At 39.3% G+C, this 26,714-nt stretch overlaps 1 protein-coding gene and 1 long non-coding RNA gene across 3 annotated transcripts in view; one reads left to right on the top strand and one right to left on the bottom strand.

Moving 5' to 3' along the window:
* LOC126372516 (GTP-binding protein REM 1) overlaps positions 1-26,714 on the top strand; it is a 195,071-nt gene that overhangs the window by 68,673 nt on the left and 99,684 nt on the right. The window lies entirely within an intron of this gene.
* Positions 1,772-5,880, bottom strand: LOC126372588 (uncharacterized). Of its 2 annotated transcripts, none has more exons than XR_007567177.1 (3): positions 3,453-5,880; positions 3,097-3,310; positions 1,772-3,024 (listed from the first exon to the last, which is right to left on the bottom strand). It is a non-coding gene; the product is annotated as an uncharacterized LOC126372588 (long non-coding RNA). The 2 variants fall into 2 exon arrangements; XR_007567178.1 differs by having other exon boundaries at positions 1,772-3,096; positions 3,169-3,310.

Here is a 26,714-nt window from a genome sequence, read left to right as displayed (position 1 = left end):
TTATTTTATGATTAAAATTAAAACACATAATAACGGGTTCTTACCACGTTTATCAGGGATATGAGACTCCCGATATAGGGATATGATGATATCCGCATAAACCTAAAACAATTTATACTACTATCCTGGTCTCAGGGTTACTATTGAGCCGCCAAAAGCCCCTGACAGGACTCATGTAACGACTACTTACTTACATCAGTAAGTAGTAACCGGGGCCAACGGCTTAACGTGCCTTCCGAAGCACGGATCATCTTACTTTCGGACAATCTGGTGATCAACCAGTAATGTCCTAACCAAACTAGAGACCACAAAGTAATTTTTGTGATATGTCCACACCGGGAATCGAACCCATGACGTGAGCCAAACGCTCAACCACTGGACCACGGAGGTCGTTACAATTTATGATTATTATTTATTTATTTATTTACATTTCACGATTTCACAGCGCAGAAGCGAATTATATATTATAAAGGTGGCTACAGTGGAGATGAATCAAACATTACGATATGCATGAATACTATATTAAAAGTTCCTCAAAGGATTTTCCTACCCCCCCTCGCACAACTATTGTACCTTGTACATGCACTAATTTTGAAATCGTGACATGCGGACAAGCCAAGCACGTCCTAATTATACAAACTATAAGTTCACAAACTCTACACGTTAAGCAAAATATGTGGCATGGCCGTTTCGCTACCATCATATTATGAACTTAAGGTGAAAAAACTATTTCGCTATCGCCACCATAGATAACTTTATTGACTGTTCTAACTTAATTTTAAAGCGTCGTTTAAGACGTCAGATGTCACTCACACACACACACACACACACACAGATGCGCCTATACGGTAACGTGAATGTGTAGTGTCCGTGTCAAACCAGGTGTTGTGAAAGAAATGTCCGGGGCGTGATAGAGTTATAGAACTCGGTGTTTCTTCTATTCATACAGGGTGTTAGTGATGCAGTAAAAAAAGAATAGGACATCTTCTTGGTTGCACTAAAAACGATGGTACGTGTTTTTCTTGTCGGATATGTTTAAATTAAGATGTTTTGTTGCACCGCAAAATGTCTTTTTATCATATTGTATTTTTTGAAAGTGTTCTATGCTGTTCAAAGTACAATATTGGTCGGAAAATAATAAAAAAAAACACTAAAATTTTCAGGTGAGATTGTGTTTTTTTTTTTTGACGTGACTTATTGTAGATTTGCCGCAGATGGCATTAACTACTTGGCCGGAGAGATTGTGGTCAAATACGAGTCTATATTATAAAAAAAAAGCGATTGGTTAATGTCAGAGACTTCATCATCGATAATATATCAAAAGTCACTGTGGACCTGTGGCTGACCGGCTTGCTTCTCAAACGGAGAGCACCGGTTCCAACCCCGGTACCGGATTTACACCAATAAGTTACTAATTTATCTTAAGTGCAGTTTTCATTAGCACAGTTGGCTTGGCCATTATAGACGGCGATACGGCTCACCACCTATCACGTTGGTCTAACTTATCACTTAGTTCATCTTGCGATGGATGGACTCTTGCTTACCCCGATTGGGATATGATATAGAGCTTATGTTCATTTATTTATTCATTTACTTACATCTAACAGTACAAACACATCACCATTACAGGCGAACCTAATTCGATGACGGAAAAACAAGGTTCCTTTGAGAAACCGAATAAACATTAATATGTCGTAGCAGTGGGTCGGTGTCGGTCGTAACATCATCATCATAATGGAGGGTGGGCGTTAGAAGACAATAATGGCCGTCATCAGTATCACAATCATTTTATTTACTTCCACATAGTTTTTGTATCACGATTAAATAAAGTCACAGCATAAGGTACACACTCACGGCAACGTCACGGTATTCGTAACGGTTACACAGTCTCTCGTTATCTAGCGCGCATAAGGACGTTAGCGCGAAGGGGCTACTCGCCCTCTACTTGCCCTCCACCACCCATGGTTCCTATATTCGGACCGAATCATCGGGACATGTGAACGTACTTGCTAGGTACTCTTTTCCGATCACACTTTCTTGACGTCCCTACAAGTTATAGGTGAGCGACTATAGCACTCCTCGTAATTATTCGACACGTCCGCTCATGACGATGGTTCGCGGTAGACTGCCCGACTAGAACGGCAGTGCACGTCCGCTCGACACGACGACTCTGTAGTGACTCCCTCGACTTCACCCCGCTCTGCTCGTACGCCACCTGACGTCAGAGCGTTGCAACTTCATGATGGAAGTGTTGCAACTTCATTGTATTTTCCGATTTGATCAATTTCTCTTCTTAATTCATAACTAACTCCGACACGGCCATCCTGCGTGACACACGTCCTCGTGTGTTAATCTGAAACAATATACCACAGCACAGTATCCAAGTTCGCTCGGTCATTCCTGACCAACATGAGACTCTACTTGTGACTCTACACGAGCTCTACTTGTGACTCTACAAGAGCTCTACTTGTGACTCTACACGAGCTCTACTTGTGACTCTACACGAGCTCTACTTGTGACTCTACACGAGCTCTACTTGTGACTCTACACGAGCTCTACTTGTGACTCTACACGAGCTCTACTTGTGACTCTACACGAGCTCTACTTGTGACTCTACACGAGCTCTACTTGTGACTCTACACGAGCTCTACTTGTGACTCTACACGAGCTCTACTTGTGACTCTACACGAGCTCTACTTGTGACTCTACACGAGCTCTACTTGTGACTCTACACGAGCTCTACTTGTGACTCTACACGAGCTCATATTACATCATGATAAATCATCAACTAACAATACACGGACCATTGACCAGTATTCACACACTATAAACAACCAAACTTGAAAATCCAATTACTCTTTACACATCGGTCGTTACTATCACCTAAACGAGCGATAGTAACTCATGCCACTCTACTGAGCGACGATATCTCAAAACCAGGCGTCACTACCACCTAAATCGAGCGGTAGCAACTCATGCCACTCTACTGAGTGACGATATCTCACAACCAGGCGTCACTACCACCTAAATCGAGCGGTAGCAACTCATGCCACTTACACCAAGTGACGATATCTCACAACCAGGCGTCACTACTACCTAAATCGAGCGGTAGCAACTCATGCCACTTACACCAAGTGACGATATCTCACAACCAGGCGTCACTACCACCTAAATCGAGCGGTAGCAACTCATGCCACTTACACCAAGTGACGATATCTCAACACAGTCGTTGCTGCCACCTAAACCGAGCGACAGCAACTCATGCCACTTACACCAAGTGACGATATCTCAACACAGTCGTTGCTGCCACCTAAATCGAGCGACAGCAACTCATGCCACTTACACCAAGTGACGATATCCCAACACAGTCGTTACTGCCACCTAAATCGAGCGACAGCAACTCATGCCACTTACACCAAGTGACGATATCTCAACACAGTCGTCACTGCCACCTAAATCGAGCGACAGCAACTCATGCCACTTGCACCAAGTGACGATATCTCAACACAGCTAGCACACAAACTTTACATTTTAGTTGGTAGAATAGTGGTCCATGGGTTACAAATTTCTTCTACATCACTAATTTCTAATTCGTGTAGTTTGACTAATTCTACCGGAAGTCAACTTGACTTAGATTCAGGTACAATGTCATGACCAAATACAAAGTCAACATGACATCCAGGCCTCGACCGCATACCTGTAGTTTCTAAGACGAGCAGCACAAAAGTGGCTGCAGCCCCGAACACTACAAGTGCGCAGCTTCCTATCAGAGTTGCTCCGAAACAGGTCAATCATAGCTGTCATTGCTCAATTAAATCAATTAACATTATTACACATCTACTGCAAAGCACAACAGACTGTAATATTCCTCCCCAAACTGTGGTTACGCTACAAAACAGTCATAAGTCACAACATCCCCTCCCGGGATGGCCACCATGGTCCACGACCACAAAACGACAGAGCACCCTGCTCTCACACACACAAGTCATAAAGTCACAGTGTAGCGACCAACACCTCGAGGAAACATTACCGCATTTAAACAATTACCAATTCGGTATTATCATTATTTAGAATGTTTTGCTCCAATTTTCTCACTAATGATTTACTGTTTCGGGCATTTTTTAAGCCTATTTCATTTAATCATAATCCAAATCATTTTACTTCGCAATGTTTACTTCACTTCATTACGATTTCCAATTTAATTAAAGTTAACAAAAGAGAACTTTCTGCACTATATTCGTTTGAAACCTAATAAAAATTCCATTATTCAAATCAGGTAAAACAGATACGACTCACCAGGACTTATAAGAATTTCCAATAAAAGATCAACCACTGGTCTTGTGACATGGTTTAGGTCTTCACCAGCGCAGCAAGTCCGGCTGGTATACAACGCGCTGCCATGATGTCGTCACTTTACATGGCTACAGCTCAGGCCGCACCACTTACATCGCCGCTAGCAATCCACCAGTTGCCGAACCACGTGGCAAGTTATGACATGAAACAAAAGAATTCACTGTATTATCGTATTCACATGACTTTCTTTCAATCGGTTTAAAAAGATTACAAATAAAGAATATTGAATATTGAAACATTTGATGAATGACGGTAGATTACAAAACACGTTATATAACGAGACTCAATTATCATGTCATGATTAATTTCTTTTTGCTTGGAGTGAGAAAATACAACTTTAACCACGCAGGTCAAGCGTGTCTACACCAATTCGAAATATTTTTAGACCAAAATACAAAGATTTGCCGATGATGAAAACAGATTGGAAAACGCGGTTATGATTGACACGGGTTGACACAATATATCTCGTCAATTTTCTTTTTAAACAAAGGGAAATAGTAATTTCCAAGTTAATTTTAAATCAATTTCCTCATTATTAGAAACGGAAATTCACATAGCAATAAAGTCAACAACAATAAGGTTCCAGTATGAAAACGACTCACCGTAATAACAGTTTTCAAGTTGAGGTACCATAATCTTCAAACACGACTGCACACAGTATGGAAATATTGTGATGTTCACGCCATCATATCTTATGGCGTGTAGTGATGCCGATCATTAACAAGGTCCAGGTCACTTCAAATTCAGATCCATCTCCAAATTCAGGCATGGCATTTTCATCACGTGGTCACACGAATGTGATAATCATCATAATCTTCTTCCGATTGTGATAATCGAAACTTGCATTGTCTTGTTGTGAACGTTGCATCACGTTGTCTTCATCCAAGTCCACTAATCCCGCTTCTGATGTCGTAACAGTGGGTGGGTGTCGGTCGTAACATCATCATCATAATGGAGGGTGGGCGTTAGAAGACAATAATGGCCGTCATCAGTATCACAATCATTTTATTTACTTCCACATAGTTTTTGTATCACGATTAAATAAAGTCACAGCATAAGGTACACACTCACGGCAACGTCACGGTATTCGTAACGGTTACACAGTCTCTCGTTATCTAGCGCGCATAAGGACGTTAGCGCGAAGGGGCTACTCGCCCTCTACTTGCCCTCCACCACCCATGGTTCCTATATTCGGACCGAATCATCGGGACATGTGAACGTACTTGCTAGGTACTCTTTTCCGATCACACTTTCTTGACGTCCCTACAAGTTATAGGTGAGCGACTATAGCACTCCTCGTAATTATTCGACACGTCCGCTCATGACGATGGTTCGCGGTAGACTGCCCGACTAGAACGGCAGTGCACGTCCGCTCGACACGACGACTCTGTAGTGACTCCCTCGACTTCACCCCGCTCTGCTCGTACGCCACCTGACGTCAGAGCGTTGCAACTTCATGATGGAAGTGTTGCAACTTCATTGTATTTTCCGATTTGATCAATTTCTCTTCTTAATTCATAACTAACTCCGACAAATATAAAATTTACAAAACATAAAAACATAAACATAAACTGCCTATATACGTCCCACTGCTGGGCACAGGCCTCCCCTCAATCAACCGGACCACGCTGCTCCACTGCGGGTTGGTGGAGGTGTTAACAAAAATGAATAAAAAATATATGACAGAAATTAACAGCTTTACAAACAATATTAATAAAAAAAACATACAATTAACGATTATTTAAAATATCTATGTTATTACAACATTTTCGCGCAAGATCGTAGAAAAAATACTGCCTTTCACATCTCTATCCTTAGATATACGATCTATCTTTATATATGGTAGGTAAATAGGGCATTGACGTAAAAAAATAAATAAAAAATAATGCAGGCCGTAGCTTTTACGGACAGATAACAGATCTCTCGCATTATTATTTGAACTTTTCAATCCAAATTACGTTTCGCGCTAAAAGCGTATCTTATTGAATACCGACCACGCTGGAGGCATAAAAATTTAATTCTCTTGTCTGTTAGAGCGGACAATGGAAGCTGTAAAAGAAGTCCGTATACTTTATAATTCCGCAGGAGATGAGAGATTACATTATGGTTAGGTATATTTTTAGTAAATATGTATTATATTATATTGAGTATTTATTAATAAAATGCACGTAAAGAGTATTTATAAAACTTTAATTTCACTTTTAGGTATTTATTTTTGGTTGCACCATGCCGCATCCAAGTTGTAAATGTTTGTTTCCTTTTGGTGGTGGCCTGGAAGAAATTGCTCTAGGACAATAAGGCCGCCCAAATTGTACTGTATTCATTCTGATTGTTGAAATTTAGTTCTGTGCAATCAATCAATCAAATATACTTTATTGCACACAACATACAGTCATGAGCAATATAATGTACCCACTTTAGGACTCTGTCGCGTTAACATATTTGACATTTAGTGAGACTTACAGTTCAATTTGACAAAAAAGTTAATGTGACACGGTACCAAAGTGTATACATAATTATTAATGCTCGTGACCGTACAAAACAACACAAATGATAGATACAGTAACAGTAGATGATAGATGCAATAAAGTATATTTGATTTGATTTGATTTGAGATGAGAGAGCTAATAATGAGGGACTGTACAGGCTACGTTCCTCAAAAACAAAATAGATGTCGCTGTTAAAATTTAACATGATAATTACCTATTTTCTCATTCTCCTTATCGTGTCGGTTGTGAGGTGGAATACCGGGCTCATCAACCCTGGTATCAGGGTTACTATTGAGCCGCCAAAGGCCCCTGACATGGCTCGTGTAACGATTACTCACTTACATAAGTAAATAGTAACCGGGACCAACGGCTTGACGTGTCTTCCGAAACACGGATCATTTACTTCCGGACAGTCAGGTGATCAGCTTGCAATGTCCTAACCAAACTAGGGACCACAAAGTAATTTTTGTGATATGTCCACACCGGGAATCGAACCCAGTACCTTCGGATCGTGAGCCAAACGCTCAACAGTTTCAGTGACAATTACAACCTCATCAACCCTGGTGTCAAGGTTATTATTGAGCCGCCAAAGGCCCCTGACATGGCCCATGTATCAACTACGTTGTACTTACATCAGTAAGTAGTAACCGGGACTAACAGCTTAACGTGCTTTCCGAGGCACCAATCATCTTACTTTTTGGACAATCAGGTGATCAGCCTGTAATGTCCTAACCAAACTAGGGATCACAAAGTGATTTTTGTGATATGTCCCCACCGGGATTCGAATTAATCATAAGATTAATGATTACCGAAATGATAAAAATGCCTGGTATTAAATGTGTTCCTCTAGTTATTAAAGAACTTGTAATGTATACAAACATTGAATTAAAAGATGTGTTGCTGTTGCAGTTTCTTGTCATTTCGCCTCAGCCTTGTGAAGTGACGTAGATTCTAAAATGTTAAATTGACCTTCAACAAGTTTATCTATGATATTACGTTGAATAAAAATGATTATGATTTCTGATTTCCTCATATACTTTTCTGCTGCCCTCAAATTCTTTTTCTGGAATATCAATTTTAATTTGCTCGCTTCTACCAGTTGCACTTGAGCAGAAAAATCTCTCGGATTTTTTTTATTTTCTATTCGTTTTTTTTTTTCGCCTTCTCTAATGGAGATTATGGCCTTAAGTTTAGGAATATATGTAGAGCAAAAAACGCTGACTGTAAAAGCAATTCGCATTTATCTGCGGTTACCAACAGGTGGCTGATTTATTCAGCTGTCAGCAGTCCGCACCAGTGATATTTTACATTCTTAATAATGTAAAGATAAGAGTCTCAATTTATGATGACAAAATGTTCCATTCTCGTGCATTGAGCTGACTGTTTCTTTAATAAATTAAATTCATCTTTTTGAGGATATTTCATTTTATTGCAGTACGAATGTTTGTGGTTGATTTCATTATAAATAATTGATTTTGATATTAGCTCAGAATAATGAGCTGAATCATCCCCCTTAGTATTCGTTACGATGTCAGTAACACCCTGTATAGTCCAAATCCGTAGGTACGCCTCGAGTTTGTGGTTTCCATTCAGGTACATTCTCCAGCGGTTATTGGTTATGCGACGGACGTTACCGGAGCATTCTAGTTAGGATCGATATATCCAATTACACTAACTAAGAACTCTGTGACAATAACAATAGGTACTTGGCTGAACAACCATTATAGATATAAACTTAAGCCCATACTCCATAATGGGATGAGCATAGCCACGAGTAATCAAAGACAATCGGGCCACTTGGGTCCAATGCTTTCAAATATAAAGCTCCCAGTCGACGCCCTGATCCGAGGTTCGTGCTCAAATTTTGTACCGGGTGAGAACCCTCAGCGCTCCCCATTTGTCACGTCAAAAAAATGGTGATACGAAATCCTAAGATGGATATGCTGAACCTTAGGGATAAACAAATATGTAGTGGGCTTATGCCGACGTGTGCGTGTAATGAGTAATGCAGCTCGTTTCATTTAAATACCTCAAAATGCACGAAGCATCCAAAGTCATTTTAAACCGACTTCAAAAAAAGGAGGTAACTTTTTTTTGGTCGTGGTAGCCCAGTTGGTAGAACGCTTCCCTCTCACTTTGATTCGCAGGTTCGAATCCAGCACAGGCCTAAACCAATAATTGTCGAATTTGTTTTCGAATTCATGTTTGGATCAAAGTTATTTACGCCCGGGTAATAGCAACAGGCTCGCCCCTTATTATATACATACATACATACATAAACTCACGCCCGTAATCCCAAATGGGGTGGGCAGAGCCACAAGTAATCAAAGACAACTTGCAGCCACTGTTGATACGAAGTCCCTTATTATATAGTATTTTAGATATAGTTCGCGACAAGTGACTATATTACTATAATACTTCTCTGTCTGCAGTGATACAGCCATGCTGTTGTATCATGTTATGGTACGTAACAAAACCGAAGCGGGGAAAGGATTGTTCCGTCCATCCCTTAGTTACCATTGGACACAAATGAACAGTGAACACTAGTAAACAGTGAATGAACAGTGTACAATTGTTCACTGAACACAATGCGAGTACGGGCGAATGGAAAACGGTTTTAAAGGCGAATGTAAACGCTGCGACGCGTGGGCCTCACACGACGCATGCCTTGCTTCAAGCGTTATTCGAGCCAATACATGACATGACTCATGTAACGACTACATACTTACATCAGTAAGTAGTAACCGGGACCAACGGCTTAACGTGCCTTCCGAAGCACGGATCATCTTACTTATATGATATGAGTCATGTCAGGGACCTTTGGCGGCTCAATAATAAACCTGACTCGGTATTCCACCTCAATCCACACGATAAGAAGAAGTAGAAGCCGATAAAAAAACGCTTTATTGCACATTTACGCAACATAGAGAAAAACAATTACAAAGAGACAATAGAAACACAATCAGCTCATTGCTGAATAGCAATTTCTTCTAAGCAACTTTAGGGTGGGGTGCGCGTGGAAGGCAAAAGGGAGCGGCCCAAAGTGACCTGGCTACGCTCGGTTGACCGGGAATTGAAAACTCTCGTCATGCTACAGGAACAAGCTACAGAGACTGCAAAAGATCCCGAGGACAGGAAATCGGTTATTCGAGCCCTAGATTCTAACAGGATTAGAAGAAAAGGAAGAAGAACCTTATGGTGAAAAGAACTTGGTAAATATTGGAGTCGGGGACGGTGTAATACAATAATTCTCTATTTTTACGCATATTTTTTTATGTAATAATTTACCATGGCATAATGTTACTTGTCCTATTATTAGTTACGCATAGTATTAATTTGTCATAACTTTTTAAGCATAATTTTGAAACTCATAACTACCATAAGCATAATAATTAATGACAATTAAAAAAATGACATATAAGCATAAAAACTATATTCCGAATAAGAAAAGTTTTGGCACAACTTTGAACATTTCCGAAACTTACTTTTTCCTTGGCTGAATTTGGTTCATGATTGTGACTTTTTATATTTTTTGACTCTATAACATGCTGTTGGTGATCATTCAGTATACTTTTCGTGTGTAAGATAAACGTGCTGGCGGCGTAGGGGTGGCCCAAGGGCCACCCCCGCCGCACCCTAACCCTACTGTTATGCCTTGTAAAAATTATGACAAAACACTATTATTCTAAAAAATAATTATGGATACCTATTTATATGCGAATCAAATTTATACCAACAAATATAAGTCCAAAAATAAGTTATACCTAACAAACCAGTATTCTTAGATGTTATTATGGGAAGGTACTATTATGCTTAAAAACGTTATGCGAAAAAGATTATGATAATTAAAATTATGACAAAACCATTTATGCATTTTAAAATAATCCCTAATACAATAGATAAGTAGGACGGATAAGTGAATAACGTATAGGATAAATTAACACAAATTTGTCTACAAATCAAATCAAAATCAAATCAAATCTGTATGAGTTAGTACGTAGCACAAGCCTCAAGCTGCGCAATGTTTGTGAACCTTAAAATACAGTCGGTATAAAGTCGGCAAAAATATCTTTATTCAGTAGTTAACGGAGGTATACTTTGAATCGTCATTTTTTACATAACGAACGTCTCATCCGCCTAAAACTACTGCAGCTTCTCACAACCTTTTGACCGACTAAGCCGATCACAATTTTGAATCATCATCATCATCATTGGCTTTATACGTCATTTTGCATTACCACTACGTTTTCCGATCTCATAATATAAAGTACTTACCTATACTATATGTTTATGTGTGTGTCTATATGTATGATTGATTATTGAAATGTCATCATCATCATCATCAGCCCATTAACGTCCCCACTGCTGGGGCACGGGCCTTCCCTTTGGATGGATAGGGAGATACGGCCTTAAACCATCACGCGGGCCCAGTGCGGATTGATGGTTATTAACGACTGCTAATGCAGCCGGCCTTTGCGAAAGTTGCTTAACTTCAACAATCGCAGACCGAGCGCGTTTTCCGCTGCGCCACCGAGCTCCTTTTATTAAAATGTATTAAAGGTTAATTCTGTTTTTGTACTTAGGAGTATAATACCTGAACATTTTTGGAATTTTCATACATTGTATTTTTAACCGAAACTATAATATTATGTGGTATACTAACAATATTTGTTTTTGTTTCAGGTACAGTTAAACAGTAAGCTATATTGGGCTGGTTTTCCTTTCGCGGGTTGGAAGGCCAGACAGGCAGTCGCTTCTGTAAAAAACCGGACCTGTCAAATCTTCAGTTAAGTAACCTGCCCCTTGAAAAACGATAACGCTAATAGAATGGACAATTGGACACTTTCCACTCTTAATCTGAGCTTCCCTCATCTCCTCACGGTTATTGTTTCGACTCGACTTTACCCATCTCACTCGCACGCACGAGGTAACCCATAAGTAGCGCGAACAAAACATAATAGTATGTGTAAGAATGATAATTTCGTATGGAGTAATGACGACTTCAGTAGTCCAGTGGTTGAGCGTTGGACTCACGATCCGGTGGTCCCGGGTACGAATCCCGGTGGGGACATGTCATAAAAAACACTTTGTGATCCCTAGTTTGGTTAGGACAGTACAGGCTGATCACCTGATTGTCCGAAAGTAAAAGGAACTGTGCTTCGGAAGGCACGTTAAGCTGTTGGTTCCGATTACTACTTACTGATGTAATTACGTAGTCGTTACATGAACCATGTCAGGGGCCTTTGGCGGCTCAATAATAACCCTGACTGGGTTGATGAGGTTGGTAATTGCTAATGAAACCGTTTTTATAGAACATAGCTTTGAGAACTAACACCATGGCAGATTCAAAGTTCATTTTCCCAGACCGTGTTTTAAATAAAACGATACAAAACTCTTTTGTCCATAACGCCTGCAGCAAGAGACTCTAAACCTTACCGTCCGATTTTTTCTGTCCATTGAAACGTGAGTTGGTCCTCGTTAATTTTTTATTGCTTTGTTCTGAAATACAGTGTCGGAAATTTTCAATAAGGTTTCAGTAATTTATTTGAAACAATTATTTACCAACATAATTTACACGCACAATTGGGTCGATCGTTATAGACGGCGATACGGCTTACCATGTTCTTCTATCGTGTGGGTTGTGAGGTGGAGTATCAACCTAATCCACCCTGGTTTACCTACTTATATTGCTAATGACTGTACTTGATTAAGATGACGAGTAGCGTGTTTGGCAAATATCATAACTTGTCGAAAATAGGACTTGACGAATTACCAATTTGACATAATATATGACAGACTTGACCATAGTCGTGAAATTCCGTATATCCATTCTTCAATGTTCGGGATGACTTTTTATCATATCTTTTTAGAGCCACAACAGACAAGACGCCAAGGTCGCGCCGCTAAACAATTTATATTGAAATGGCTTCATTGCCAAAGCATCGCCAAGTGAGTTACCTGCCATACATTTCAATCTGGACTATTTGGCCACCGCACACGTGGTCATGCTAGTCCCAATAAAGCAGAAACATCTATTCATATTTCAGTTCACATTGTTAAATTAATCAAGTTATAACATAAGCTCACGACTATCTCCCGATTGGGGTAGTCAGACAGAGGTACATCCATAGCAAGATGAACTAAATACCGCTTCACCGCGCTTTCTGTTAAAGCAACATGGTGAACCGTTAGTCCCGGTTACTACTTACTGATAAGTAGTCGTCACATGAACCTTGTCAGGGGCCTTTGGCAGCTCAATAATACCCCTAACACTAGGGTTGATGAGGTTGATAATCCATCTCATAACCCACACCATAAGAAGAATAAGATCGCACTAACAATGTGATATAAATGAACTACTTACCTAAGTTCTGAAACTAAGATAATTACTCCGAACCACAGAACCACTTCACAGAACTTCCGAATGATAGGCAGATGCTGAACAATTACAACAAACTCGAATAACAAGTAGTTTCTGTTAGATATTACGAGTAGTTTGGTGTTATCTGTGGTTTTACTGATAACTGATAAGTAGTTGCTAAAATATAAACTACCTAGATCTAGGCCGAGCACACTTTTAGACGCGTTTTCATACTAATTTGAATCGTAATTCTAAAAAAACATAACTTACATCCTTCACAATATGAACAAGTACCCACACTTACATACAAAAAAATTTCATACATATTTATTTATTTACTAGCTTTTTCCCGCGACTTCGTCCGCGTGGCGTGTTATAAAAGAGAGATCTTTGTGTGTGTGGGAGTGCATATCAAATATCATCTAACTTATGCAGTTTAGATTTTTTTTCCCGCTAACTCCCATTTTTCAAAATACAGCCATACCTAAACTTTATATTTATTAAGGTATGCATGCATGCTAGATTGAAAACATCTATCTTACACGGTTTCGATATATTATACAAATGTTTTTTCCCGCTAACCCTCGGTACACACGGTACCTGCATGCCAAATTTCAAGCGTCTAACTTAAGTGGTTTAGGTTTTTCATACAAAAGGATTTTCCCGCTAATTCCCGTTCCCGTGGGAAATCCGGGAATTCCTTTCTTAGTGCACCTCTACGGTACCTAAGCTACGTCCCTTCCAAATTTCAAGTGCCTACGTTAAGCCGTTTAGGCTGTGCGTTGATATGTCAGTCAGTCAGTTTCTCCTTTTATATATAATATTATTTAGATTAACATAAATAGCCACTCGGAAAATACTGGGCTGAAAAAATCTGAATGCCATAAAAACGACAAGAAGAAGAACATAAATAGCCTATCTGTATACGTCCGACTGCGGTGCACAGGCCACCTCTCAATCATCCAGAGGGGGTATGGAGCATACTCTACCACGCTGCTCCAATGCGGGTTAGTGGAGGTGTTTTTACGGCTAATCGCCGGGACCAAAAGCTTAACGTGCCCTCCGAAGACGGGTCATCTTACTTTCAAACTATCGAGTGATCAGCCTGCGATATCCTAACGAAGCAAGGAATCGTAGTGAATTCTGTGGTAAGTCTCCGCCGGGATTTGAACCCTGGACTTCCGGATCGTGAGCCCAGCACTCATTTTTATTCCTAGTTTATATTGTTTAAGGTATTACCTACATTGGTAGGTATTGTTGAAACAATAACACATTGTTTGTCCTGCATTCGACCGCAATGCTGGGGTACACTCAACCCGTAATTGGGACGTGGTATATTAAATAATTAGTTATCGGCATTGTACTCGTATGTTATTGCATTGGGTAGTTTCCTAGGCCTTCCCTTTAACCTGTTCCATGTAAGCTCTTCTTGGTCTTCCCCTTCCTCTTTTCTTGTAGCGTCGTGTCTTAAAAAAGTGAAGGAATTGGTCTTTGATAGACAAGAATGGAGAATGCTACACTGACAAGAGCATGGCTCTTAAATTAGTGATAAAGTTTCCTAGGTCAAAGATAAATTAATAAAGAAAAAATATAACAAAAAGTGCGACATTATGTCACGTTTTTCTATGACGTCAGAGGTTGCTTTTTCATGCAAATTCCATAGTAATTTCGTGTTTTGACGTTTAGTAAATTACTGGGTGAGAGCCCTCAGCGCTTCCCATTTGTCCGGCCAAGAAGTTAATGTCATCTGCGGCAACTCTACAATAAGTCACGTCAAAAATAAACGTTTAGTAAAAACTAACTGATTTGACTAGCTGGAAACTATTTATCGTAGGGCTGGACGGGTGCGTAACCGTTGGTACAATCATAGTATTATAGTATCATCTTGTAATTGACTATACTTCTTCAATACTAAGTAATAAGCAATAGTTAAAACTTATTATCTATTGAATTTATACATTTCATTACATTTCTTTATTTCTTGTATTAATTAATTATTGTAATAGTGTGACGTCTCCATTTATTAATAATTACATAAACTGCCTATATACGTCCCACTGCTGGGCACAGGCCTCCCCTCAATCAACCGGAGGGGGTATGGAGCATACTCCACCACGCTGCTCCACTGCGGGTTGGTGGAGGTGTTTTTACGGCTAATAGCCGGGACCGACGGCTTAACGTGCCCTCCGAAGACGGGTCATTATTAATTAATTATTATTATTAATTGTTGTGTGTTTGTAGCAAATGGAATTCTATAGTCTCTGCTTACCCCGGTGGGAAATAGGCGTGAGTTTATGTATGTATGTAATAGTGTGAGGTTCGATCTGCTTCCTCTTTACTTATTTAGTAAAATGCGGTCAACGCCCCTGGTGGTACAATTACCAAGACATATATTGAAATATTAATTAAATTAAACCATATCGTATCATTGTTGGTTGATCCAAATAAATTAAAAAAAAAAACTACCTTATTCTGTATAATGGAGATGTCATTAGAAAATATTAAGTACGATCTACTCTGAACCAGCGTGCGTGTATGAAACGATTGATGAATGTGGAGGAAGCAAGAGAAATAGGTAGGTGTATTAGGACCGACGCAAATGGAATTCCACAGTTTCTGCTTATCTCAATGGGAAATATGTGTGAGTTAATTTATGTATCTATGTATGAATACTGCATGAACGCAGTGTGGTAATCATTGATTTACAACCCATAAACTCAAATAAAAGAACTTATTTCTTATCTTATAGTCACTGTAGTCCTGCGGTACATCGGCTTGCTTCTCAAACAGGAAGCGCGGGTTCGAATCCCGGTACCAAACATGCACCAATGAGCTATTTATTTACCTTAAGTACAGTTTTCACTAAGAGCCATGGTAGCCCAGTTGGTAGAACGGTTGCCTATCACTTTGAGGTCGCAAGTTCGAATCCAACACAGGCCTAAACCAATGATTGACGACTATTTTTTTTGGAATCAATGTTTGGATCACAAATGATAATCACGTGCTCAGCGGTGAAGAAAAACATGATGATGAAACCACTGAGAAATTCATTTTCGGACGTATGTGACCTAACAGGCAGTCACTTCTGTAAAAAAACCAGACCTGTCAAATCTTCAGGTTAGGTTAGCGGAGCCTGTGAATAACATAATAATGGTAGGGTGATGATGACAGTTTTTACTAAAACAGTTGGCTCGCCCATTATAGACGGCGATACGGCTCACTACCCATCACGTTGGCCTAACAGAAAGCTCGGTGACCTGTGGGTACTTAGTTCATCTTGCGATGGAATTACTTCTGACTACCTCATTTTGGCAGATAAGCAGTCCCCGACCAAACAGCGACAGGATTAGCAGAACGTAGTGGATACCTCACTGGGACGTGCCAACCTATAAAATGCTACTTAGGTTCTATGACGATCTTGTGACGTAGCGAGTAGGCGCCGCTGCTTCAAAAGCGCACCCCTGATGCCGGGCAGCAGCGGTATCAGTACTGGTTGGAGGCTGAGGAAATGGGTTCTGGTAGGGCTCTAGCTAGAACATCACCGACTGAGAAATTGGTCGGTGTACTGCGGAACGGAAGGCGATTGGGGCAATCACCGTTCTACACGCCCTATCTATGGAGTAATGGGGATTACTCCACCGACAAGAGCGCAGCTGTTAAATAAAGAGAGAGACCTCATTTTGGGGCGTATTCATGAACGTGAGCAGTATTAGGTTCGAACCAGCTCTCCCCAATAAGAAGCAAGCAAGTACCACTAGGGCCACAGTGACTACAGTACTCCAATGACTTAGAAAAAATATATTTTTCTCTTATATTTAGGCATTTTTTCCCTATAACATTGTGAAACCGTTTATCCTTGTCAGAATTGTTTTTCCCTGTTTACCCGAATAATCACTAGCGTTATTTATTGTACAAACAGAAAGTCGATTAACTTTTACTCACCTTATATCAATATAACACTTATTGCCGATGCGTATTCATCTACTTATCGCTGTGTTATAGTGAAAACCACATAAGCGATTTTTGCTAACAAAACCTTACAATAGACAAGCATATATCAATCCGGTTAATAAAATGTTTTCTGAATTTTTACCCGGATTCTTCTTCTATCGTATGGGTTGTGAGGTGGATTACCAACCCCATCAACCCTGGTGTCAGCTGTGTTACTATAGTGTATTAACGGCCTCCGTGGTCCAGTGGTTGAGCGTTGTGCTCACGATCCGGAGGCCCCGGGTTCGAATCCCGGTGGGGACAAATCACAAAAATCACATTGTGATCCCTAGTTTGGTTAAGATATTACAGGCTGATCACCTGATTGTCCAAAAGTAAGATGATCCGTGCTTCGGAAGGCACGTTAAGCCGTTGGTCCCGGTTATTATTTACTGTTGTAAGTACGTAGTCTTTACATGAGCCATGTCAGGGGCCTTTGGCGGCTCAATAGTAACCCTAACACCAGGGTTGATAGGGTTGATAATCCATCTCATAACCCACACGATAGAAAAAGAAGAAGATAGTGTATTAGGTATAAATTTACCTCATTCAGCGCTTATCGCTATGGACCCACAAACATCGATTAATTCGTTTAAATATTATCCTCTCAGACGACGCCCTGAGCCGAGGTTCGCGCCCAATTAAGCACCCTTAGGCCTGTTGTCTTAAATTTTGTACTGGGTGAGAGACCTCAGCGGTCCCCATTTGTCCGAAGTAAGTCACAAAAAAGCTAGCTTATGTTTTCCTCAAGTAATATCACTTCAAAGTTGACACGGACCCTCGTATAAAGCGCCAGGGGACAGCATCATTTGTAAGATGACACGGAGTCACGAAGGACAGTTTTGTTGGGACCACCCCCAAATTACTTTGGCTTACGTGTCTTCTCAAACGTGACTGACCCGTCAGACACATATTATATATTATATATTATTAACATTGCAGTTTACGAACCGTTATAAGTATAAATAATAATTTTCATTGCCTAAACTTACAACGACAATAGTTACCTAGTCAATAAAAACAAGTGCAATTACAAAAATACAGATAATAACAATGGGTAATTAAACAGGGGTCCCCAAACTAGGCTAAGCCTGTGTCTTGGGGAACCAATTAAATAGGTATTACAATTTATCCTTAATTTAGGCAACCTTTTTAATAAGACTTTTATGTACTATATTCCAATTGGGCTAGACAGAGCTAGCTGGGGTACAAGATGAACTTAATACCCACATCCCATCGAGCCTTCTGTTAGACCAAAGTGATAGACCAAAGTGATAGATGGTGAGCCGTATCGCCGTTTATAATGGTCGAGCCAAGTGTGTTATTGAAAACTGCAATCGAACCGGCCCAGGACTTCAATTGTACTATTGAGATGAAGTTGGGTGGTGTGAAAAACTGTAGTAACATAACTGTAAAAACACATAATTACTTGACGCAATTTATAAATAACAGGTCCAATAGAAACATACATTAGTGCAGAAACAAGAAAGAAATGATACAGAAGCAAAGAGCAATACATATTGCATAAGAAACATCATAGAAGACAAGGTAGATTCCTTAGCTCTATATAGAATGCACCAAAAAGTTTAATTTTATCTTATAATGAACTTTAATTAAAGCACATAATAACGGGTTCTTACCGCGTTTAAATGGGGATATGAGACTCCCGATATTTCGACACTGTTGCAAGTGCCATGATCACGGGATGACTGATGAGTGTCGAAATATCGGGAGTCTCATATCCCCATTTAAACGCGGTAAGAACCCGTTATTATGTGCTTTAATTATGATAATGACCGCGTAAACTTAAAACAATGTATAATGAACTTTTACGCTTGTTCAACACGACAGACTAATCCAAAGCTCTACCTGTGAGTACATTTGCCCACGCAGCCTCTGAGCGAAAATAAATACAGGGTGTAATTGACACCGTAACGAATACTAAGAGTTTCCATCGCGAAAAAAAGTGTGGGATTGAAAATAATTTAAAAATCACATCACCATCATCATCATCAGCCGTACGACGCCCACTGCTGGGCATAGGCCTCCCCCAAGGATCTCCACGACGATCGGTCCTGCGCTGCCCGCATCCAGCGGCTTCCCGCGACCTTCACCAGATCGTCGGTCCACCTTGTAGCGGGCCTACCCACTGAGCGTCGTCCGACACGCGGCCACAAAACAACAAAAAAAATAAAAAAATCACTAACAACATGAAATTTGGGAAAGGAAATTCCAGGGTGTTAGTGACATCGTAAATAAAACTTTGAGGAATGATTCAGACCATGATTCTGAGTTGATATCAAGTGGAATTTTCCATGGCGATAGGATTAAAAAATAATTTAAAAACACTAAAAAATATATGAATTTTGCTACATGAAATTCCACTTGATATTAACTCAGAATTATGAGCGGAATCATCCCCCTCAGTATTCAGTACGGTGTTACGAATAACCTGTATACTTATTTCCGCGCGACTTAGTGAGAGAATGTCACTAATTAATGAGAATAAACTGAACCCTTGACCCGTGAGGGTAGCAGGTCAAGTGGAAATGTGATGAAGAATAAAAAGGGAAGTTACTACTCATAACAACATAACATAAATAGCCTATATACGTCCCACTGCTGGGCACAGGCCTCCTCTCAATCAACCGGAGAGGGTATGGAGCATACTCCACCACGCTGCTCCACTGCGGGTTGGTGGAGGTGTTTTTACGGCTAATAGCCGGGACCAACGGCTTAACGTGCCCTCCGAAGCACGAAATCAACTTACTTTTTCGGACAATCAGGTGATTCAAGCCTGAAAAGTCTTTACCAAACAAAGGACAGTCTCACAAAGTGATTTCGACAATGACTACTCATACGACATAATACTTATTTTCGTTTTGAAATCATTCTTTTATATAAAAAATAACAAAATGATTCGGTCACCTAAAGAAACAAGAAACAAGAAACAAGAAACATTTATTGAGAAGCTGTGTAGGTACATACATGCAGGTGTCAAACATTATAAAATTGTCTCAACAGCATGTCCATGTCGGACGTACAATATTACAAATAATGTCAGTATTGAGCATCAAGGAATTAAGTAAGTACCTAATAATTTGTCACATTATAAACATTTGTCAATTTTAAATATCATTGTTGTTGAAAATGCCGTTGCCGTTGCCGTTGGTCCCGGCTATTAGCCGTAAAAACACCTCCACCAACCCGCACTGGAGCAGCGTGGTGGAGTATGCTCCATACCCCCTCCGGTTGATTGAGGGGAGGCCTGTGCCCAGCAGTGGGACGTATATAGGCAGTTTATGTTATGTTATGTTGTTGAAAATATTCATTCAAGTCATAAAATTCCATATCAACTAGCCAATTTTTTAGACGTTTTTTAAATGTCTTACCCTCTAACAATTTTATTTCGGTGGGTAAGTGATTGAAAATTCGGACGGCTGATACAAATACACTTTTATATAATACTGAACCGTTTGATGATGGAAGATAAAAGTTATATAAATATACCACCTGAGACGTTTCATCTTTCAAAAAATAAGGGACCTTATTCAAATATAAATATTTCCTATCAACCAACAGTAGAAAGTGTTTAAAAGTTATTTATTTATTTAACAAGAATTTAGTTGTTCTTCTTCCATCTGGGTTGTGAGGTAGATTACCAACCCCATCAACCCTGGTGTCAGGGTTACTATTGAGCCGCCAAAGAACCCTGACATGGCTCATGTAACGACTACTAACTTACATCAGTAAGTAACCAACCACCGGGACCAACGGCTTAACGTGCCTTCCGAAGCACGGATCATCTTACTTTCGGACAATCAGGTGATCAGTTGGTCTCAGTTACTACTTACTGATGTAAGTATCTAGTCGTTACGTGAGTCATGTCAGGGGCCTTTGGCGGGTCAATAATAACACTGACACCTGAGTTGATAAGGCTGGCGTTCCACCTCACAATCCACACGATAAGAAAAGATCAAGCCTTCATGCATGCTAGCCGGTTTAGAGTACCCACAAATACATCTTTTAAATACTCAAAAATTAAATATTTATACCACATTTTATGACCGTAATGGCATTTAAAAACAGAAGGCAACCCACAAGGCAACCTGACCTTATTGGAATAAAAATACCCCACGTAGCCATGACGTAGCTACGTAACGAGCGTAGCATTAATCTACGACGTAACGCTACGTCATTGGTTGTGTTAAGGCTTGACGTTATACAAACAGTGACGTCATCGTTGTATTGTTCTAGGATGAAAGCTCTCTTGATTCACTTCTGGGTTTATTTTCATCCTTAGCATTATTGACCAGAAGTTTGTGCCCTTAAGTGTCTGGGCCGGGAATATTTTGGGAATAATAAGCTTTCCCAAAATAACTTCAATTGAGCTGTGGTAGCCCAGTTGGTAGAACGCTTGCCTCTCACTTTGAGGTCGCAGGATCGAATCCAGCACAGGCACAAACCAATGTATATCGTATTTGTTTTCGAATTCATGTTTGGATTATAAATGTTTATCACGTGTTCAGCGGTGAAGGAAAACATCGTGAGGAAACCGACATTCCCGAGAATTGCATTTTCGGAGGTGTGTGACCTAATCTGTATTGGGCTAGTTTTCCTTCGAGGGTTGGAAGGTCAGACAGGCAGTCGCTTTTGTAAACAAATCAGACCTGCCAAATTTTCAGGTTAGGTAATCTGACCCTGTGAAAAACGGGATAATGTTAGGGGGATGCTATGTTATGTTGTTAATATTTGAATTCATAGTTAACATATTGTTATTACGAATTTCCTTTACAAAAGTTTCTTCCATGTGACATTAATCTTTATTAAGAAAGTACGACTAAAATTAAGTTTATAGGCCTGTTGGGAATAGTGAAGACATTTTGAGCTTAAAATTAACTTTTGGTACACATTGGTGCCAATTCTTATACACATTATCTAATTTTGTTTTTTAATTGTCTTGGTTTCTTTTGTTATTTTTTTTTTCTTTTTTTGTGCTTCTTTTTTGTTTGTTTTAATTTTCTTATCTTCTGGAAAAGAAAGGCTTTTCGGATTGTGTTTTTATTACCATAGTGTGTCTATGTACGTTAAGGTGCAAAAGGCCAATCAGTTTTTTGCAAAATAAGGAATTAACTGGTTGCACTTAAGACCTCCTAGTTACATGTCGTTTCTGTAATAGACCAAAAACACCTATAAAAACAAAAAAATTATAATTACATAACATAACATAAACAGTCTAAATACGTCCCACTGCTGGGCACAGGCCTGCCCTCAAACAACCGGAGAGGGTATGGAGCATACTCCACCACGCTGCTCCACTGCGGGTTGGTGGAGGTATTTGGACTAATAGCCTGAGGTCAACGGCTTAGCGTGCCTAAGTACATTTTATAATTATGACAACTAATGGTTCATAATTTCACCACTGTTTGCAAATTATTCGCTGGGCTCAGTGACTGCACTTTCGTTCTTTGTTTGTACATAGATTCCAATGTGTTTATCGAAAAATAAAATTGCACGTGACGGGTCGATATCTAATTATCAGTTACACAATGAACGTGTTAAACACTTATTTTGACGTGTTTTGTATCAAAAATGATGGCGTGTCACATAGACTTCACCGTTCAAAGGAGTTACTATTATCGAACACGACGAAGAGACCGTTAACGTAAAAAATGTTCTAATATCAGAAATGGCGTGATCATTAATTTAAAAGCCACGCTCTTGTCGGTAGTGTTCACCATTCTTGTCTATAAAAGGCCAATTTTTTGACTTCCTCAAAGAATTTCTTCAACATTTCCTTTTCTCTTAGATTTTTTTCTTTATCAGAAATGAAAAAAAGGTAAAATGTGTTTTCACTCTTTTACAAAGTGAAGGAAAAAACTTATGTCGTAAATAAAAGTAATAAAGTTAGAGCGTGAGAGAAGTGAAGGCAGTGAACTGGGTAAGAGAGTGTCGGTTGTAATAAAACAGGTTCCGTATTATTTATTGTACACGAAATAAGAAACAATAAAAAAAAACATAAATAAAAATATGTAATACAAAAGCCGATATAAAATAAGAGACGATGAGAGAGAGATGATATATTTATCGTCATGAATAATGAAAAGTAATGTGAATGTAATGTGAGTTTATATATAGGTCTTTTCCTTCGTTTTTCTTTTTTTTATATCATCATCGTCATCATCAGCTCATTAACGTCCCCACTGCTGGGGCACGAGCCTTCCCTATGGATGGATAGGGAGATCGGGCCTTAAACCAGTGCGGATTGATGGTTATAAACGACTGCTAATGCAGCCGGGACCGACGGCTTAACGTGCCTTCCAAAGCACGGAGGAGCTCGCGATGAAAACTTTTTTTTTGTGGTCACCCATCCTATAACCGGCCTTTGCGAAAGTTGCTTAACTTCAACAATCGCAGACCGAGCGCGTTTACCGCTGCGCTACCGAGCTCTTCAACTTTTTTTATATAGATAAGTATTTTTGTAATACGTTTCAGTACTTTATGTAAGTAGTTATTATTGTATATCACAACATGACTAAATGTGCTGAGCGCTATAAGCTTCACTTCCATTGATATACTTACCACATTAATTTATGACAATTTTCATTTAATTTCATTTTATGTCTTTTGCAATATAAAGGACAATGTCATCTCTCTAGCGCTATCCCGTTTTCACAGAGTCCGCTTACCTAACCTGCCTAACCCTTTTTACCAAAGCGGCTGCCTGCCAAACCTCCCAACCAGCCAAAACCTCACATACCTCAGAAACGTGAGTTTTTGTTCACAGTTTTTTTTTCACTGCTGAGCACGTGATAATAATTTATGATCTAAATATAGATTTAGAATCGTTCTAGGATTCGACCCTGCGACCTCACAGTGAAACTCAAGTGTTCTTTCAACAGCCCGGCTTGCAACGCACGATGATAACTTTTTATACCATTATACCAAATTGCTGATTATATTCTTATGAGAGTGTGTTAACAGCCTCCGTGGTCTAGTGGTAAGAGCGTTAGGCTCACGATCTGGAGGTCCGGGTTCGATTCCCGATGGGGACATTGTCGAAATCACTTTGTGAGACTGTCCTTTGTTTGGTAAGGACTTTTCAGGCTTGAAGACTTGCTTCGTAGGGCACGTTAAACCGTTGGTCCCGGCTATTAGCCGTAAAAACACCTCCACCAACCCGCAGTGGAGCAGCGTAGTGGAGTATGCTCCATACCCTTTGCCCAGCAGTGGGACGTATATAGGCTATTTATGTTATGTTATGTTATGTATGAGAGTGTGTTATATATACAAACAAGTATGTATACGTGGATTCAAACTCTATGGAACCCTAAAAAAAGAAAAGTTGCTTCATTTACACGTTCGCAGAATTCACACCTTAAATATTAGCCGAGCACGCGTTACGAGATATGTAAAATAACTCCTCATTTCGTCTGCGTCTAGGTAGAATACTTTGCGTAATACAAAATTTGTAAGTAAGTAAATAATTTAATTTGCATTTGCATTAATAAAGGAGTCTGCTCTATTTTCTGTCTCCATCATATTCTCCATTATCCCGTTTTTCCCAGGGTCCGCTTACCTAACCTGAAGATTTAACAGGTCCGGTTTTTTACAGAAGCGACTGTCTGCCTGACCTTCCAAGCGAAGGGAAAACCAGCCCAATAAAAGTTAAGTCACTTACCTCCCAAAAAAAAATCTCGGGAATGTGGGTTTCCTTCACCGCTGAGCACGTGATCATTTATGCTCCAAATATGAATGATTTCTGTCACCATACGATTCAAAATGATAAACCGCGGGAAGTTATAAAATATACCTCTGGTATTCTTACGATAATAATGGTGTAAAAAAAAACATTTATTTTCAGACCGATTCCATCCGGTCCGCTGAGGTCCGTGATGATCTATGGACTCCATAGACATGTCATAAGGTGATATATGATAATTATGTAAAATGTCATAAGGTGACATGTCAAATCCATTATAATGAGGGGCTTTTTGGCGGGAAACCGGAACGGGACAGTTGCTTTCTTCATTGAATAATCTAAATAATTAATACGAAGTGGTGTTTTGTGGTTAATGATCGCATTAAGTTAGTCGGAAGATATAATTCGCGAGTGTTATTATATCGGAGTATTCAATAAACAAAGTGTATCTGCCTATTTTCGCTTCGTGCCAGGAAGCCGCTTCATAACTCGAAAGTTTATGCGGACTATTGAGTTAATTCGTTTGGGGTTCGGAGTAGGAGTCTACTCCGAGGGTGGGGGCTTAGGTTTCATCATCATCACCTTTCATCATTTCATTAATCATCAAGAAAAAAATACGTAAGACATGGCTGTATGGGCATAGTTCCCTTTGCCTTACCCTTCGGGGAAAACAAAAAAAAAAACAAGATTATTATGAGGGATTTTACAGGCTACGTTCTTCAAAATCAATATAGATGGCTCTGTATAGATTTCCCTTCGTTTAACTTTCTAACTTCATGGATAACAGACATATGCAAGTTATATCTTTCTTTTTAGGTATAAATGATGGACCTTTTAATTACACCCAGGCACAATTACATCTTCCACCCATTATTATTCTGATTAAAATAAAGAGAAGCAATATAGGTAGCAACATAATTCTATTCATAACATGATTCAAATATCAATCAACAATAATTTCTATATATGCTTCTGCTATTACATTGTATTTTTTAATAATTACATACATACATAAACTCACGCCCGTAATACCTAATGGGGTGGGCAGAGCCACAAGTAATCAAAGACAACTTGCAGCCACTGTTGATACGAAGTCCAAAGATGGATATGATGAACCTTATGGTGATAAGGGATCAGCCTATCGCCCATAACATTAGTCCATCATGTTAGAGGACACAATCCCTCTGACGGTTTCTACGACACCCATCAATCAGTTTACTCCCAAGTCAATCTCAAACTAAATCTATTCTAAACAATCACACGCAAAGCCTCCATTACCATACACTTTAGAATCAGAATAAATATTTTTTTAATTATAATAAACATTAATAAACAGAATAAATATTTTATGAATATTTTTTAATAATTATATATTCGAGTAATGAGAAAATAGGTTATTATCAAACAAATAAATAAAAATAAGATAAAATAAAACTACCTTTAGTCTTCGATTTCTATATCTATTTGATTGTAACGTGGATGACTTCAAGTGAGAACTATTCAAATTCAAAAATATCTTTATTCAGTTGGTAACATAGTTACACTTTGAATCGTCAATTTTTACATAACGAACGTCTCATCCGCCTAAAACTACTGCAGCTTCTCACAACCTGTATAGCCGGGTAAAAGAAGCTGCAAGAAAAACCTCGGCACAGGGCCCTAGACGTTCTTTAAAAAAAATAAAAATAAACATAAAAGATTAAGCTTTCGAAGTAATTTCAACTCTAATTCTGTTTCTAAAGTGTATGGTAATGGAGGCTTTGCGTGTGATTGTTTAGAATACATTTAGTTTGAGATTGACTTGGGAGTAAACTGATTG

The sequence above is a fragment of the Pectinophora gossypiella genome, chromosome 14, assembly GCF_024362695.1.
Source record: "Pectinophora gossypiella chromosome 14, ilPecGoss1.1, whole genome shotgun sequence".
NCBI classification, from domain to species: Eukaryota; Metazoa; Arthropoda; class Insecta; order Lepidoptera; family Gelechiidae; genus Pectinophora; species Pectinophora gossypiella.
The sequence above is the reverse complement of the archived record's forward strand: the minus strand, read 5'-3'. Positions and strand labels throughout refer to the sequence as shown.